The sequence below is a fragment of the Lasioglossum baleicum genome, chromosome 5 (assembly GCF_051020765.1).
Source record: "Lasioglossum baleicum chromosome 5, iyLasBale1, whole genome shotgun sequence".
Lineage (NCBI taxonomy): Eukaryota > Metazoa > Arthropoda > Insecta > Hymenoptera > Halictidae > Lasioglossum > Lasioglossum baleicum.
The window spans coordinates 1,519,153-1,537,175 of NC_134933.1; positions in this window are offsets into that span (position 1 = coordinate 1,519,153).

Below are 18,023 nucleotides of genomic sequence, written 5' to 3' on the forward strand. Positions count from 1 at the left end.
TATCTCGGCAAGAAATGATCGTAATACCATGATGCGAACGTCAGATTGAAGCAGAGATTCTGCCGATTCGATTGAGTGCCCCATGAACTTGCTGCGACAATTTTTTACCTATGGCAGCTGTGTTTGAAGTTAGTGCTTCGCAGAAATTAGTGCGCAACGTACAGCGGCCGTCTGCCGCGCCGCGCCGCGCCGGCCCACAGTGGAAAAGATTCAAAATCAAAGAACTTTCGATAGAAATGAGGTAGAGCAATGAAATTTTTTTTTAATTAAAGCTGAAACTTTGCAGAATATGGGAAAATCGCAAGAAATCGATTTTGCAAAATCCTGAGGTCGTAGACTTTTGAGACGAGATTTGAAATCAGCGTGAAAAAATATACGGGAAATGATGTTAAAAAAAAAAAATTTTCTTTAAATTCTACATGTTTAACGAATTTTCTCAACGTTAAAAAACGTTCGTACCATAATCTCCCTATTTTCCCCATATTCTGCAAAAAGTTTCAGCTTTAATTTAAAAAAAATTTCATCGCTCTACCTCATTTCTATCGAAAGTTCTTTGATTTTTAATCGAGTTTGGTTCAAATTTTCCACTGTGCGCCGGCGCGGCGGTAGTGTATTCAGGCATATGTCAGGCAGCCGCTGTACGTTGCACGCTAATTTCTGCGAAGCACTAACTTCAAACCTCAAACACAGCTGCCATAGGTAAAAAATTGTCGCAGCGAGTTCATGGGGTACTCAATCGAATCGGCAGAATCTCTGCTTCAATCTGACGTTCGGTTCATGATATTACGATCATTTCTCGCCGAGATACAACGAGTTAAAGGAAAAATGGAAACTGCATTTTTTAAGCATATTTTTAGAAATACCTGGTATATCGAAATGTTAATGAAATTGAAAAAACAAAAGCAGTATCTTGAAGAGAAAGAAACGCTCTTTCTATTGCTTGTTTGCACAAGATTCTACGATAATTTTTTCGCTTTCTGGAGCCAGTTAAAGTTAAAAAGCCTATATTTACTTCAATGTTGAATAACTCGAATAAAAAAAATCGCGCAATATTCAACAACCACACAATTTACACAGGAAAGATAGCCCTTCCAAATGATATTAACGCGATTTATCAAAAAAATTTGTTTCTCCCCGTGTGATGTTCCAAAGTTGCACAAAATTTTTGTTAACCGTCAATGTCGTCTTCATCTCGCTATAACTTTGTAAAAAACCAACATAGCAACAATTTGAAGCAGGGCATCTGAAACTAGACGTTTCAGGCTTTCAAACATTTGTTTAACGATATCGATACAGCAATTTTTGACGGAGTTATGATCACGTAAAGTGGGAGCAATTTTTCGGGTTCGCAGAAGCAGCCTAGGACCGGCGCGAGGCAGATTCAGCGCGTTCACCGGAACCCGGCCTCGGGTTTTAAAAGGCCCCGCAGTCTACGAAAACTCATCAGACATTTTGCAGGACCCCCTGTATAGTCGATTGAATATTCGGGTGTGTGTGGAAAATGCACTCGCATAATCCACTAATCGATGACAACTTGCTGCACACTGACATGAGTGCAAGATTTTCTCTCCCGTATTTGCATTGAAATATTTCGTTGCAGCGTGTTGCAGACGTTGACATTAAATGTTGACATCAAACGTTGACACGTCTGCAACACGGGTGCAGAGGACATCAGGTGTTAAGGAAATTACCCAATTAGAAAACACCGATTTTTAATTTTAAGATGGAAGCAGGGCCCGCTCTAGCGGTTACAACGCCCCGGGCAAAAAAACAAATTGCCGCCCCTTTTTAAGCACTAAGCACAGCGCTGAACAAAATTACCTTTTTTTTATTTTCTTAGCAAAATTGTCTGGCAAGGGTAGTCTGAAATTTTCTATTAATTGAATATTTAAAACATCAATATTTTTCTCACACTTACAGCCAAAGCCAAAATGGCGCCCCTAAATTTTGGCGCCCCGGGCAAATGCCCGGGTTGTCCCCCCCCCCCCCCCTACAGCGGGCCCTGATGGAAGACATTCTTTAGTAGCGATGATTCAGTTTAAAGGCGTGACAAAAATCATCAAAGTTCAGCGTAACTCCATAAAGTCCTTATATCCTGGAAACTATTTCAGATAAAAAAGTCCAAACGCTTTCAGAGAAATGTACTTTTTACGAGAAATAAAACTATATCAGTAGTTTTTTGCGGAAGTCATATATTACAGATTTTGTACTTTCATTGAATTTTTTGCCCCTTGAAAGCGAATTATGGATGCGAAAAAATATGACTTGCATTTCTTTAATCTACCAATATTCTATAAGTATGTATATGAGAGTGCTCACGCCCGGGTTTTGGCCGTGCTGCTTTTGTCTCCACATCATGTTTAGCCTGGAACAGCTCCTACATCATCTTTAGCATGGAACAGAACCTACATCATCTTTAGCAAGAAACAGAACCCACTTTACTGTTAGCACATCTGACGACATCTGTGACAATCTGTGTCGCTCGAATATTTCTCTTACGCCCTCTAGGATATATTCTGACTGGAGTGAGAAACAGGAGGCCACCAGAGGCCACCGACGGCATTTCGTCGGTGCAGAAAACACTACTGTATCGTGTTAGCAACGCGCCCGCGCGCTACACTCGCCAGCGTACCTTTACTATATCCGTGTGCGCTGCTTGTGCGCTTATGCCAGCCACAATCTATTTTTAGCACTTGCCATGTTGCCATGTTGTATTGCTTTACGGCTTACGGAAACGAAACTGAAATTCGACTGTCGAGCCGTCGAGCGTATGAATCGCAATCTGGAGCTAGCCTTCGGGTCCCCGTGCAGCGAGGATTTTTTTTTTATTTTTATTTTTCATTACTTTTTTAATTACATTTTTTAACCTTCCAAAAAATTAAAAATGTTAAAACTATGTTCAAAATATGTATTCATTTTAAATAGAAACGTTTTGTTACTGTCATAATTGCATTAATAAAAATTGGTATATGATCGAGAACAGGTTGATGGTATTTATTTGGACTGATTGGAGAATACGAAAATGCAGGAAGTATTTTTTAGTTTATGAAACAATTTGTAGATTTATTAGTTGTCAAACAAATAATAAAATAAATTGTATAATATATATAAATTGATTTTATACTAGCATACACAAGTTTATTTATTAAAAAATACAGTCATAACTATAATTATAATAGAATTTCATAAAATGTATATTGAGGTTATTGCAAACTCATCTTTTTTCGCAATGATGCTCTAATTTCATTGCTTCTCTCGAATGTCCATTTCCTTCCGAGACAGTGGCGTTTCTAGCAGGTGTAAATAAAAAATGTTGATATAAAATGTATCATAATTAAACTACAATTATTCTAATAACGTGGAATGTAGTACATATTAAGTTTTAGTTACCCGGATTTTCTTCTTCGACGTTAAGCACTCTTTACTGCTTCTCGTAATTTACGTATATGCAACATTAGGGTGGACCTTATTTTTCGACCATGAAATTTTTTTGGTCCCGTAAACCAGAATTGTGACAAATGTTGAGAAAATGGTCTGGAAAAATTTTGGGGCCGTTTGAATAATGGGAAAATGAGTTTTTAATGGAAAATGGGAATTTTTTAAATCTTGACATAAATAGACGTTATGATATATCGTTGAATTTGTCTTTTTTCTCTTTAAGAATCCATATATAGCATAAACAGTTGTTGATAGAAAAAACATCCGTGACCTTGAAAATTTTAAATAATGACTTTGAAAAAATTTTTTTCCTTTGATACTATATCCACCTCCTTATATACTACAACTTTTGTTTGAAGAGTTTTTTCATATATACATAACTGGCAGAGATATTACATATAAATAAATTCATTAATACGCTCCAATCTACAAAAGAACAAGAAAGCGAGCTAATAAAAACGTGGTAAGAATAGTTCTAATATCGGAAAAAGAAGTTATTATGAATAATAAGTAGTCTGACTGAAACATGGACTGAAGGTGGTCAATGATACCGCTGAACGGGGCGTTAAACTAATGGAGGATCATAATAAAATTTTATCTAGAAACAAAGAGGAGAAATAATATATGTATACTATACAAACTGTGATGGAAAGCAGTATCCTGACGCCACAAAGCAGAATTTGTCAAAGGATTTGTAAATATTTTTTAATATAGCGAGAAACACCTGATCAATCCCTACATGATTAATTGCATTTTTAAGAGGCATTGAAGACAGCTTATTAACTGAGAGTTATTAAATTTTTCATTTTCCTCAGAGTCAGTAAGTTCTTTATTTTTCTCGGAGTCATTAAGTTTTCCATTTTTCTTGGAGTTATTAAATTTTTCATTTTCTTCAGTGTCGTCAAGTTTTTTCATAGAGTCATTGAAGTTTCCATTTTTCTTGGAGTCATTCAATTTTTCATTTTCTTCAGAGTCATTAAGTTCTTTATTTTTCTCGGAGTCATTAAGTTTTTCGTTTTTCTTGGAGTCATTGAAAAGTCCCTCTTTGTCGTTTACGCGCTGTCGTTAAAAAAGTTCTGGTATGTTGCTAGTCTAAAAATATGATCAATGCTATTTTTCAGTTTCTCTAAAAAATCTGCATTTGTCTAATTTTTGCGTGTTTTTCAGTTTGTGTAATTAACATTTTGAACAAAAAAATCGGGAAAAAATCTCAAATATCAATTTCAATTAAATGCAGTTATATGATTAAATTAATGCAAGTAAATAGGAAAAATTGACCGAAAATTGAATGGCGCAACGGCTGTTTTAATAATTCGAAGGACTACCTCGTCCGGCTAGACCCTTCATTCCAAATTTTAATATTCCAATATTTCAGTATCATTTTAAATATTTCAAGTACTATTTAAAACTATTAATGAGTTTTAACAAGAAAATATTTTAAATGAAAAACTAAATTTTGACAAATAAAATACGATTATAGCAAGCTTGCTATAAATGTCGAAAACTCGAGTCTGGCCAGAGACATTATTTTCAGGAAACACTATTCTATGATGACGAACGAAAAAAAGGGAAATGAAGCTCGAGGGCTTCGGTTGCCGCGGAGTGGAGTGAAACATTGTAACATGATACGGGTCGGGTCGGGTATATCGATGTAAAATAACACAATATTTTTTAAGAATTATTATTTTATATTAAAACGTTTGTAGCTTATTGCAACGTTGACCGATTTTGACGAAATTTTCAGAATATGTTTAATTGACACATATCTATAAAACGTATTTTTTAAATTTTCAATGTAGGCCCATATAAAGATGTTGTAAAATGCAACTTTTAGTAAGTAAGTAAATACGTATTTATTTATTTATTTCAGCCTCGTGGCCCAGAAATTGGACTTGGATTATAATTCTCGAAGCCATTCATCCCTCTATTTATCCATTCATCCGTTCCTCCACCCATCCATCCATATCGCATGCCACATCAAATACCTTATTGTCTATGTTGATCTATCCCAATCCCAATGTCTCCCCGCTAATCCCGCCTCTCTCTTGATTATCTCTTGTGATTAATTCTTTCCTTTTTTCTCTATACTCCTAACCCATTCTACAATTTCTCCCACTCTTTTCTCCTGTACTATCTTTTCTATACTTATGTTAATTTTTTCTACCCCTTCACAGTCTTCTGCCAGGTGTTTTAGTTTCCCCAAGTGTCTCTCATTTTTTCTACAATTCCGATCAGTTGCTATTTTTGAAAAAATTATTTTCACATCCTGTACTAAACTAATTGTTCTAGCTTCCCAAAAAGTTCAAATCGTATAGTACAATATTAAAGAAGTTATCATTTTTAGAGCGTCCGAAAATTTTTGCGAGTCACAGTATGTACATATATCGCACAGAACACAATTCTTCTTTCTATTAAATCGCATTTCTTAGGTCAAACAATTTCGTTTTGTAATGTATAATAACATGTAATAATAATGTAAAATGTAATAACGTTAAAAATTACTTAATATACACCCGCGGTAAAATCAATAAGTATAACTTTCCTCCTCACAGAAGAAACGTCGAAAAAATTTTGACAATGATGTCCCACAATAAAAAAAATCTGAAAAAACTTGACGACACTGCCTGCTGTAGTACTTTATCAAGGAACCAAACAGTAGAATAGCATGTTTTCATATTTTCTAGAAATCTGCATTTTTCCGATTTTTGGGGGTTTTTCATTGTTTACGACTACAGTTTGCAACCAAAAAATCTGAAAAAATTCTATAAAATGCGTCTTAGGATCCAAAATATGTAACATTTTTTTTAGAATTTTAGAACGTATTTGAGACCGGAAAATTGCGCTCGACTGTGCAACAGGCCTAACGGTTCTGGAGAACCGATTACACTGTCCAACACCAAATTTGTTTTCAATATACTGTTGGGTCCTTCTTATAGAGTTTTTTGCGCTGATTCCGAATCTGTCCTTAATTTTTCTCCTATACGCACAGTTTTTGAAAAACATGGCTTTGAAAAAAAACATATTTTTCAACTTTAAACAAATATTGTGGTTATTATAAAAGATATTGAATTGTTCTTTACAGCAAAAGATTCTGTAGACTTTCCCGAATACAGTGATATCCATATTAATACATTATGATTGTTTAAACATGTTTAAACAATGATTAAAGACGGAGAGACACTACTTTTGCACCAATTTTTGAGGATATTTTTCAATTTATCTCAAAAAATTAGGGTCCAGCGGAAAATCGAACTATACCACGCGATAGAGCAGACTTTTATCTTAAGAAACCACCCTTTCAAGTTTGTAACGTCGACGTTTTTTTCGAATCAGAAAACAAAATAACTAATATAGAATATTAGAATGTAATGGAGAAGCGTTTGAGCATCTTCTTCAATAAAGACATTTTTTGAAAATATCTCGAGATCTAATAATTTTTTGCCATGTGTACCCCAATCATTTTTTACGTAGAATGAACAGAAGAATCGATCTGTGTAAAAAACAATATGCATTTCTATATAAAGAAATGATGCAATTGTTAATTGCACATGCACTGCTGCATCCAAAAAAAGTTAAAGACCTACAGATGTAGTTTTCTTCGAACCATTTATCTTTCTCCTTTTGCATTTTTTTGTAAATGCAATAATAACCGAGTTATGACTTGTAACAATTGCGTGAATCACCCTGTATACTTAAAATTTAAAAAATACGTTTTATAGATTTGTGTCAATTAAACATATTCTGAAAATTTCAGGGTAACCCTAAAGTTATTCTTCTAAATTTTCGTAGAAAAAATTGGTTTTCAATTTGGTTTAATTAATAATAACTGTGCCTAAAAATATGAAAAAAATTGGAGACAGTATTGATGACAGTAAGTATTTCATCATTAAATTAATTTCCAAGATGGTGGCTTTTAAACTTCGATATAAAATCTGTGTTTCTTCGAAATCTTCCGGCTTTTCTATTTTTTAAAACTAGAGTTTGCAACAAAGGCTCGGGAAAAATTAAAATACTTCTATGAATATAATTTATATTATTAGAGATTTGTATATTAGTTACATATTTGATATAAAACAATATAACTGTATGTCCTAATCCTGGCCAATGATGATGTACGATCTGATCCAGTCTAAAGATGATGTAGGATCTGATCCATGCTAAAGATGATGTAGGAGCTGATCCAGGCTAAGTACTAGACTAGGGGGCAGCACTGTATGGGCACGGCCAAAACCCGGGCGTGAGCACTCTCATATACTCTCTGAGCGTATCAGAGAGTATATGAGAGTGCTCACGCCCGGGTTTTGGCCGTGCCCATATAGTGCTGCCCCCTACTCTAGTACTTAGCCTGGATCAGCTCCTACATCATCTTTAGCATGGACAAGATCCTACATCATCTTTAGCATGGACAAGATCCTACATCATCTTTAGCATGGACAAGATCCTACATCATCTTTAGCCTGGATCAGATCCTACATCATCTTTAGCCTAGAACAGATCCTACATCATCTTTAGCCTGGATCAGATCCTACATCATCTTTAGACTGGATCAGATCGTACATCATCATTGGCCAGGATTAGGACATACAGTTTATATTGTTTTATATCAAATATGTAACTAATATACAAATCTCTAATAATATAAATTATATTCATAGAAGTATTTTAATTTTTCCCGAGCCTTTGTTGCAAACTCTAGTTTTAAAAAATAGAAAAGCCGGAAGATTTCGAAGAAACACAGATTTTATATCGATGTTTAAAAGCCACCATCTTGGAAATTAATTTAATGATGAAATACTTACTGTCATCAATATTGTCTCCAATTTTTTTCATATTTTTAGGCACAGTTATTATTAATTAAACCAAATTGAAAACCAATTCTTTCTACGAAAATTTAGAAGAATAACTTTAGGGTTACCCTGAAATTTTCAGAATATGTTTAATTGACACAAATCTATAAAACGTATTTTTTAAATTTTAATTATACAGGGTGATTCACGCAATTGTTACAAGTCATAACTCCGTTATTATTGCATTTACAAAAAAATGCCAAAGGAGAAAGATAAATGGTTCGAAGAGAACTACATCTGTAGGTCTTTAAATTTTTTTAGATGCAGCAGTGCATGTGCAATTAACAATTGCATCATTTCTTTAAATAGGAATGCATATTGTTTTTTACACAGATCGATTCTTCTGTTCATTCTACGTAAAAAATGATTAGGGTACACATGGCAAAAAATTATTAGATATCGAGATATTTTCAAAAAATGTCTTTATTGAAGAAGATGCTCAAACGCTTCTCCATTACATTCTAAACATTTCTTATAACGTATTTTTATTGTTTGCATAACTGCGTTTAAATTATCTGCAGTTATTGCTGAACATTCCACTATGATTCTTTCTCTCAGATTCTCTACAGAATCTATGGGGTTTGAATAAATTCTATCTTTCAAATAACCCCACAGAAAAAGTCAAGGGGACTTAAATCAGGTGCACGGGCTGGCCAACGTATTGATGTATAAACGCAGTTATGCAAACAATAAAAAAACGTTATAAGAAATGTTTAGAATGTAATGGAGAAGCGTTTGAGCATCTTCTTCAATAAAGACATTTTTTGAAAATATCTCGAGATCTAATAATTTTTTGCCGTGTGTACCCTAATCATTTTTTACGTAGGATGAACAGAAGAATCGATCTGTGTAAAAAACAATATGCATTTCTATTTAAAGAAATGATGCAATTGTTAATTGCACATGCACTGCTGCATCTAAAAAAAATCGAAAGGCCTACAGATGTAGTTCTCTTCGAACCATTTATCTTTCTCCTTTGGCATTTTTTTGTAAATGCAATAAAAACGGAGTTATGACTTGTAACAATTGCGTGAATCACCCTGTAGATAGACCCACATTAAAAAGTTGTAAAACGCAACTTTTAGTATTTTTTCTACAATTCTGATCAATTGCAATTTTTTAAAAAACTTCTTTTCACATCCTGCAGTAAACTAATTGCTCTAGTTTCCAAAAAAAGTTAAAATCGTATAGTATATTAAAATAGTGGTAAATCTACGCTACAGACAGGGATTGGAACGGTTATGAAAATAACTGTTTAAACTGTTATTTTTCGGTTCTGATTGAAATAGTTATTAAGAACCGAAATGATGTTATGTTATAACACTTATAACTGTTACGAGAATATCGGTACTGGCTGGCAGTTCTGGCTTATATCGGTTACGGTTACGATTTTGGAGAACCGATATTATGTATTTCGGTTCAGGATTTCGGTTCCGGATTTCGGTTCTCTGTCATTCTGTATTCTATATTGTGTTCGACCTAATATTTATTATTTAAACAATTTATAAATAAATAAATATTTATAATTTGTTTCTATATTTATTGTTTGAAATACCATTTCAATAATTTAAAACAATTGTTTAAATAAATAAATTTTTATAATTTGTTTCTATAGTAATTATTTGAATTGTTATTTCAATAATAATTTATTGTTAAAATAATTGTTTAAATAAATAAATTTTTATAATTTGTTTCCATATTCATTATTTGAATTGTTATTTCAATAATTTATTGTTAAAATAAATAGATTTTTATAATCTATACAAATTTGTTATTTGTTTTTATTTATTTAAACAATTATTTTCACAATAAATTATTAGAATAATATAATTCACAAATAGAAAAATATATAAATTTATTTATTTAAACCAGTGTGATGAGCAACCCCCGCGGACTGCAGTGGGCCAAAAGTGAAAACATAAGAATACGCGCGGGCCGCAACCGGCAACGGACGCAATTGTTGAAAGTAACAATTGAAAATTGACGACGAAGGCCGCCTCGCCGCGCCACTGGTGGCTCATGTCGGGCGAAGTTATTTTGTTTTCTGGTTCGAAAAAAACGTCGACGTTACAAACTTGAAAGGTTGGTTTCTCAAGATAAAAGTCAGCTCTATCGCGTGGTATAGTTCGATTTTCCGCTGGACCCTAATTTTTTGAGATAAATTGAAAAATATCCTCAAAAATTGGTGCAAAAGTAGTGTCTCTTCGTCTTCAATCATTGTTTAAACATGTTTAAACAATCATAATGTATTAATATTGGATATCACTGTATTCGGGAAAGTCTACAGAATCTTTTGCTGTAAAGAACAATTCAATATCTTTTATAATAACCACAATATTTGTTTAAAGTTGAAAAATATGTTCTTTTTTCAAAGCCATGTTTTTCAAAAACTGTGCGTATAGGAGAAAAATTAAGGACAGATTCGGAATCAGCGCAAAAAACTCTATAAGAAGGACCCAACAGTATATTGAAAACAAATTTGGTGTTGGACAGTGTAATCCAGTGTAATCGGTTCTCCAGAACCGTTAGGCCTGTTGCACAGTCGAGCGCAATTTTCCGGTCTCAAATACGTTCTAAAATTCTAAAAAAAATGTTACATATTTTGGATCCTAAGACGCATTTTATAGAATTTTTTCAGATTTTTTGGTTGCAAACTGTGGTCGTAAATAATGAAAAACCCCCCAAAAATCGAAAAAATATAGATTTCTAGAAAATATGAAAACATGCTTTTTACTGTTTGGTTCCTCGATAAAGTACTACAGCAGGCAGTGTCGTCAATTTTTTTCAGATTTTTTTATTGTGGGACATCATTGTAAAAATTTTTTCGACGTTTCTGCTGTGAGGAGGAAAGTTATACTTATTGATTTTACCGCGGGTGTATATTAAGTAATTTTTAACGTTATTACATGTTATTATACATTACAAAACGCAATTGTTTGACCTAAGAAATGCGATTTAATAGAAAGAAGAATTGTGTTCTGTGCGCGATATATGTACATACTGTGACTCGCAAAAATTTTCGGACGCTCTAAAAATGATAACTTTTTTAATATTATACTATACGATTTGAACTTTTTGGGAAGCTAGAACAATTAGTTTAGTACAGGATGTGAAAATAATTTTTTCAAAAATAGTAACTGATCGGAATTGTAGAAAAAATGAGAGACACTTGGGGAAACTAAAACACCTGGCAGAAGACTGTGAAGGGGTAGAAAGAATTAACATAGGTATAGAAAAGATAGTACAGGAGAAAAGAGTGGGAGAAATTGTAGAATGGGTTAGGAGTATAGAGAAAAAAAGGAAAGAATTAATCACAAGGGATAATCAAGAGAGAGGCAGGATTAGCGGGGAGACATTGGGATAGATCACATAGACAATAAGGTATTTGATGTGGCATGGGATATGGATGGATGGGTGGAGGAACGGATGAATGGATAAATAGAGGGATGAATGGCTTCGAGAATTATAATCCATGTCCAATTTCTGGGCCACGAGGCTGAAATAAATAAATAAATACGTATTTACTTACTTACAAAAAATTGCATTTTACAACATCTTTATATGGGCCGACATTGAAAATTTAAAAAATACGTTTTGTAAATCTGTGTCAATTAAACATATTCTGAAAATTTCGTCAAAATCGGTCGACGTTGCAATGAGCTACAAACGTTTTAATATAAAATAATAATTCTTAAAAAATATTCTGTTATTTTACACCGATATACCCGACCCGACCCGTATCATGTTACAATGTTTCACTCCACTCCACGGCGACCGAAACCCTCGAGCTTCACTTCCCTTTTCTCCGTTCGTCATCATAGAATAGTGTTTCCTGAAAATTGAATGTCTCTAGCCAGACTCGAGTTTTCGACATTTATAGCAAGCTTGCTATAATCGTATCTTATTTGTCAAAATTTAGTTTTCCATTTAAAATATTTTGTTGTTAAAACTCATCAATAGTTTTAAATAGTACTTGAACAATATTAAAAATGATACTGAAATATTGGAATATTACAATTTGGAATGAAGGGTCTAGCCGGACGAGGTAGTCCTCCGAATTATTTAAACAGCCGTTGCGCCATTCAATTTTCGGTCAATTTTTCCCATTTACTTGCATTAATTTAATCATATAATTGCATTTCATTGAAATTGATAATTGAGATTTTTTCCCGATTCTTTGGTTCAAAATGTTAATTACACAAACTGAAAAACACGCAAAAATTCGACAAATGCAGATTTATTTGAGAAACTGAAAAGTAGCATTGATCATATTTTTAGACTAGCAACATACCAGAACTTTTTTTACGACAGCGCGTAAACGACAAAGAGGGACTTTTCAATGACTCCAAGAAAAATGATAAACTTAATGACTCCGAGAAAAATAAAGAACTTAATGACGCTGAGGAAAATGAAAAATTTAATAACTCCAAGAAAAATGGAAACTTCAATGACTCTATGAAAAAACTTGACGGCACTGAGGAAAATGAAAAATTTAATAACTCCAAGAAAAATGGAAAACTTAATGACTTTGAAAAAAATAAAGAACTTACTGACTCTGAGGAAAATGAAAAATTTAATAATATCCCAGTTAACAAGCAGTCTTCAATGCCTCTTAAAAATGCAATTAATCATGTAGGGATTGATCAGGTGTTTCTCGCTATATTAAAAAATATTTACAAATCCTTTGACAAATTCTGCTTTGTGGCGTCAGGATACTGCTTTCGACATTCCATCACAGTTTGTATAATATACATATATTATTTCTCCTCTTTGTTTCTAGATAAAATTTTATTATGATCCTCCATTAGTTTAACGCCCCGTTCAGCGGTATCATTGACCACCTTCAGTCCATGTTTCAGTCAGACTACTTATTACTCATAACAACTTCTTTTTCCGATATTAGAACTATTTTTACCACGTTTTTATTAGCTCGCTTTCTTGTTCTTCTGTAGATTGGAGCGTATTAATGAATTTATTTATATATAATATCTCTGTCAGTTATGTATACATATATGAAAAAACTCTTCAAACAAAAGTTGTAGTATATAAGGAGGTGGATATAGTATCAAAGAAAAAAAATTTTTTCAAAGTCATTATTTAAAGTTTTCAAGGTCACGGATGTTTTTTCTATCAACAACTGTTTATGCTATATATGGATTCTTAAAGAGAAAAAAGACAAATTCAACGATATATCATAACGTCTATTTATGTCATGATTTAAAAAATTCTCATTTTCCATTAAAAACTGATTTTCCCATGATCCAAACGGCCCCAAAATTTTTCCAGACCATTTTCTCAACATTTGTCACAATTCTGGTTTACGGGACCAAAAAAATTTCATGGTCGAAAAATAAGGTCCACCTTAATGTTGCATATGCGTAAATTACGAGAAGCAGTAAAGAGTGCTTAACGTCGAAGAAGAAAATCCGGGTAACTAAAACTTAATATGTACTACATTCCACGTTATTAGAATAATTGTAGTTTAATTATGATATATTTTAAAATTGATATAATTATATCAACATTTTTTATTTACACCTGCTAGAAACGCCACTGTCTCGGAAGGAAATGGACATTCGAGAGAAGCAATGAAATTAGAGCATCATTGCGAAAAAAGATGAGTTTGCAATAACCTCAATATACATTTTATGAAATTCTATTATAATTATAGTTATGACTGTATTTTTTAATAAATAAACTTGTGTATGCTAGTATAAAATCAATTTATATATATTATACAATTTATTTTATTATTTGTTTGACAACTAATAAATCTACAAATTGTTTCATAAACTAAAAAATACTTCCTGCATTTTCGTATTCTCCAATCAGTCCAAATAAATACCATCAACCTGTTCTCGATCATATACCAATTTTTATTAATGCAATTATGACAGTAACAAAACGTTTCTATTTAAAATGAATACATATTTTGAACATAGTTTTAACATTTTTAATTTTTTGGAAGGTTAAAAAATGTAATTAAAAAAGTAATGAAAAATAAAAATAAAAAAAAAATCCTCGCTGCACGGGGACCCGAAGGCTAGCTCCAGATTGCGATTCATACGCTCGACGGCTCGACAGTCGAATTTCAGTTTCGTTTCCGTAAGCTGTAAAGCAATACAACATGGCAACATGGCAAGTGCTAAAAATAGATTGTGGCTGGCATAAGCGCACAAGCAGCGCACACGGATATAGTAAAGGTACGCTGGTGAGTGTAGCGCGCGGGCGCGTTGCTAACACGATACAGTGTCTTCTGTGGTGGCCTCTGGTGGCCTCCTGTTCCTCACTCCAGTCAGAATATATCCTAGAGGGCGTAAGAGAAATATTCGAGCGACACAGATGTCGTCAGATGTGCTAACAGTAAAGTGGGTTCTGTTTCTTGCTAAAGATGATGTAGGTTCTGTTCCATGCTAAAGATGATGTAGGAGCTGTTCCAGGCTAAACATGATGTGGAGACAAAAGCGGCACGGCCAAAACCCGGGCGTGAGCACTCTCATATACTCTCTGAGCGTATATACCTTTACTATATCCGTGTGCGCAGAAGAAAACAAAGACCGCACTCGCGACGAGAGAAGGATGCAACATTTGAACGACAAAGTACACACCTCGTCAAAAGTGCGTACTGTCCATTATTTCTTACAGCAGTAAACATACAAAACAACTGTTTATATGTTTGTGTGAATACACTTGTGTCACTATACTTTTAAACTGAACTGTCGCAACGTGAATCGTTTGACAGGTGACGTATCGTTGTGAAGTTCGCCTATTTGCCACTGCGCAGCGGGGAACATTTCCCCTTGCGGGAGACATTCAGCCGCACAGCTACATTTGTCAAGCTGTAGCAAATATCTAGCAAATTACTAGAATCTTACTAGAAAAATGGGTCGAAACATGGATCTGCGCCCAGACGTTGATTGACCCTATTAGAACAAATTGTGGGCTGGATGAGGGCTCATTCTAAAGAGGAAGGTTAAATGAAGTGCGCTTTTCTCATCTCATAAGTCAAAAAAGTCTATTAGAGACAGAAAATGCATTGAAATCTGCGGGATTTTTTCCTAGATTTTTTCTCTACTTTGGGCCATCATATTATTAGATATAAACATAATCTCGTTAACCTCGGGAGAAAAGCGCACTTCATTTAACCTTCCTCTTTAGAATGAGCCCTCACACAGCCCACAATTTGTTCTAATAAGGTCAAACAACGTCTGGGCGCAAACCCATGTTTCAACCCCTTTTTCTAGTAAGATTCTAGGTATTTTCTAGTTACAGATAGAGCCTATACTACCCCCACAAGGGGGTAGTATACCCTCGATTTATAACTAGAAAGGAACTAGAATCTTACTAGATTTTGGGTCGAAAATATGGGTTTCGTACTGAACGTTGTTTGACCTTATTAGAACAAATTGTGGGCTGTGTGAGGGCTCATTCGAAAGAGGAAGGTTCAACGCAGCGCGCTTTTCTCATCTCATAAGCCAAAAGTCTATTAGAGACAGAAAATGCATTGAAATCTGCGGGATTTTTTCCTAGATTTTATCTCGACTTTGGGCCATCATATTATTAGATATAAACATAATCTCGTTAACCTCGTGAGAAAAGCGCGCTGCGTCTAACCTTCCTCTTTCGAATGAGCCCTCACACAGCCCACAATTTGTTCTAATAAGGTCAAACAACGTTCAGTACGAAACCCTTATTTTCGACCCAAAATCTAGTAAGATTCTAGTTCCTTTCTAGTTACAAATCGAGGGTATACTACCCCCTTATGGGGCTAGAATCTTACTAGAAAAATGGCTCGAAACATGGGTTTGCGCGCTGTCGGTTTTCGTCCTTATTTCAGAAAATTTTGGGCTGAGTGAGGGCTTATTCTAAAGAGGAAGGTTAAACACACTGCGCCCTGGTTACGAGGTTAACGAGATTATGTTTATAACTAATAATATGAGGGCCCGAAGTAGAGAAAAAATCTAGGAAAAAAAACCAGCACATTTCAATGCATTTTTCTGTCTCCAAAAGACTTTATGACTTATGAGATGACCAGGGCGCAGCGCGTTGAACCTTCCTCTTTAGAATGAGCCCTCACCCAGCCCAAACTTTGCTCAAATAAGGACAAAAACCGACAGCGCGCAGACCCACTTTTTCGGACCCAAAATCTAGTAAGATCCTAGTAAATAGCAAATATCTAGCAAATAACTAGAATCTTACCAGATTTTCGATCGAAAAAGTGGGTCTGCGCGCTGTCGGTTTTTGTCTTTATTTGAGCAAAGTTTGGGCTGGGTGAGGGCTCATTCTAAAGAGGAAGGTTCAACGCGCTGCGCTCTGGTCATCTCATAAGTCATAAAGTCTTTTAGAGACAGAAAAATGCATTGAAATGTGCTGGTTTTTTTTCCTAGATTTTCTCTCTACTTTGGGCCCTCATATTATTAGTTATAAACATAATCTCGTTAACCTCGTAACCAGGGCGCAGTGTGTTTAACCTTCCTCTTTAGAATAAGCCCTCACTCAGCCCAAAATTTTCTGAAATAAGGACGAAAACCGACAGCGCGCAAACCCATGTTTCGAGCCATTTTTCTAGTAAGATTCTAGTTCCTTTCTAGTTACAAATCGAGGGTATACTACCCCCCCGATTACTGTTCCGCTGAATAACACTTCTTTACCGATGGTAGTTTTGCTTCATAGTTTCAGCATTTTGCCACTACGTGGCGCTACACAGTGGTTCGAAACCGTGAAATCGCAAACTAAATTCATAGCGTTGTTGTTTACACATTATTTTTTATGAACAGGACATATTTAAAAGTTTCTTGGGTCGTAGAATCTGATTTTATAGTAATTTTCTTACTATGATAAGTAACTACAATTATAAACTACCTTTATACATAGTAATCAAGGTTTTAAAGTGTCAAACTTCGTCAGTATATTATGTATACATATGTACAGGGTGGCAATTATAAAGCATTACACAGACGAATATCTCCAAAAATATTGATTATACGCAAAAATGTTTCACATGAAAGTTGTTCCGTATCGAGGGGGACATCATGTGGTGAGACCTTTATTTTTCCCGATGGCCCGTCCAAGGTGAGGTGAAGGTCAACTTTCTTTTTTAAATGGTATGATGTATTTTTTAATACATCAATCGATGCAGCTGGACATTCGTGATAAAAAAGTACTAACCTATGTATGGCGAAAAGTTAGTAGTTCAGGAGATATTTCAATTTAAATAACTCTAAAATACCATTACTGTCGTGTACTAAGACGTTAGTGTTTACTTACTTGTGTAATATCTTAGTACACGACAGTAATGGTATTTTAGAGTTATTTAAATTGAAATATCTCCTGAACTACTAACTTTTCGACATACATAGATTAGTACTTTTTTATAACGAATGTCCAGCTGCATCGATCGATTTATTAAAAAATACCTCATACCATTTAAAAAAACAAAGTTGACCTTCATGTGTCCTTTACGCGTCCGCCTGTAAAAAAAAGAAATACACGACATAATGTACCCCTTCAGACCATGCAACTTCTGTATATAAAACTTTTTCGTGCAACACATACTTTGGAAGTTATTATAGGTGTGCAAGTTGCGTGGACCACCCTGTATATACGATTTATTGCCGAAAATTTTGAAAATCTGCAATTTTTACCCTCTTTAAACGTTTGTAGCTCATTGCAACGTCGACCGATTTTGACAAAATTTTCAGAATATATTTAATTGACACAGATCTTGACAAAACGTAT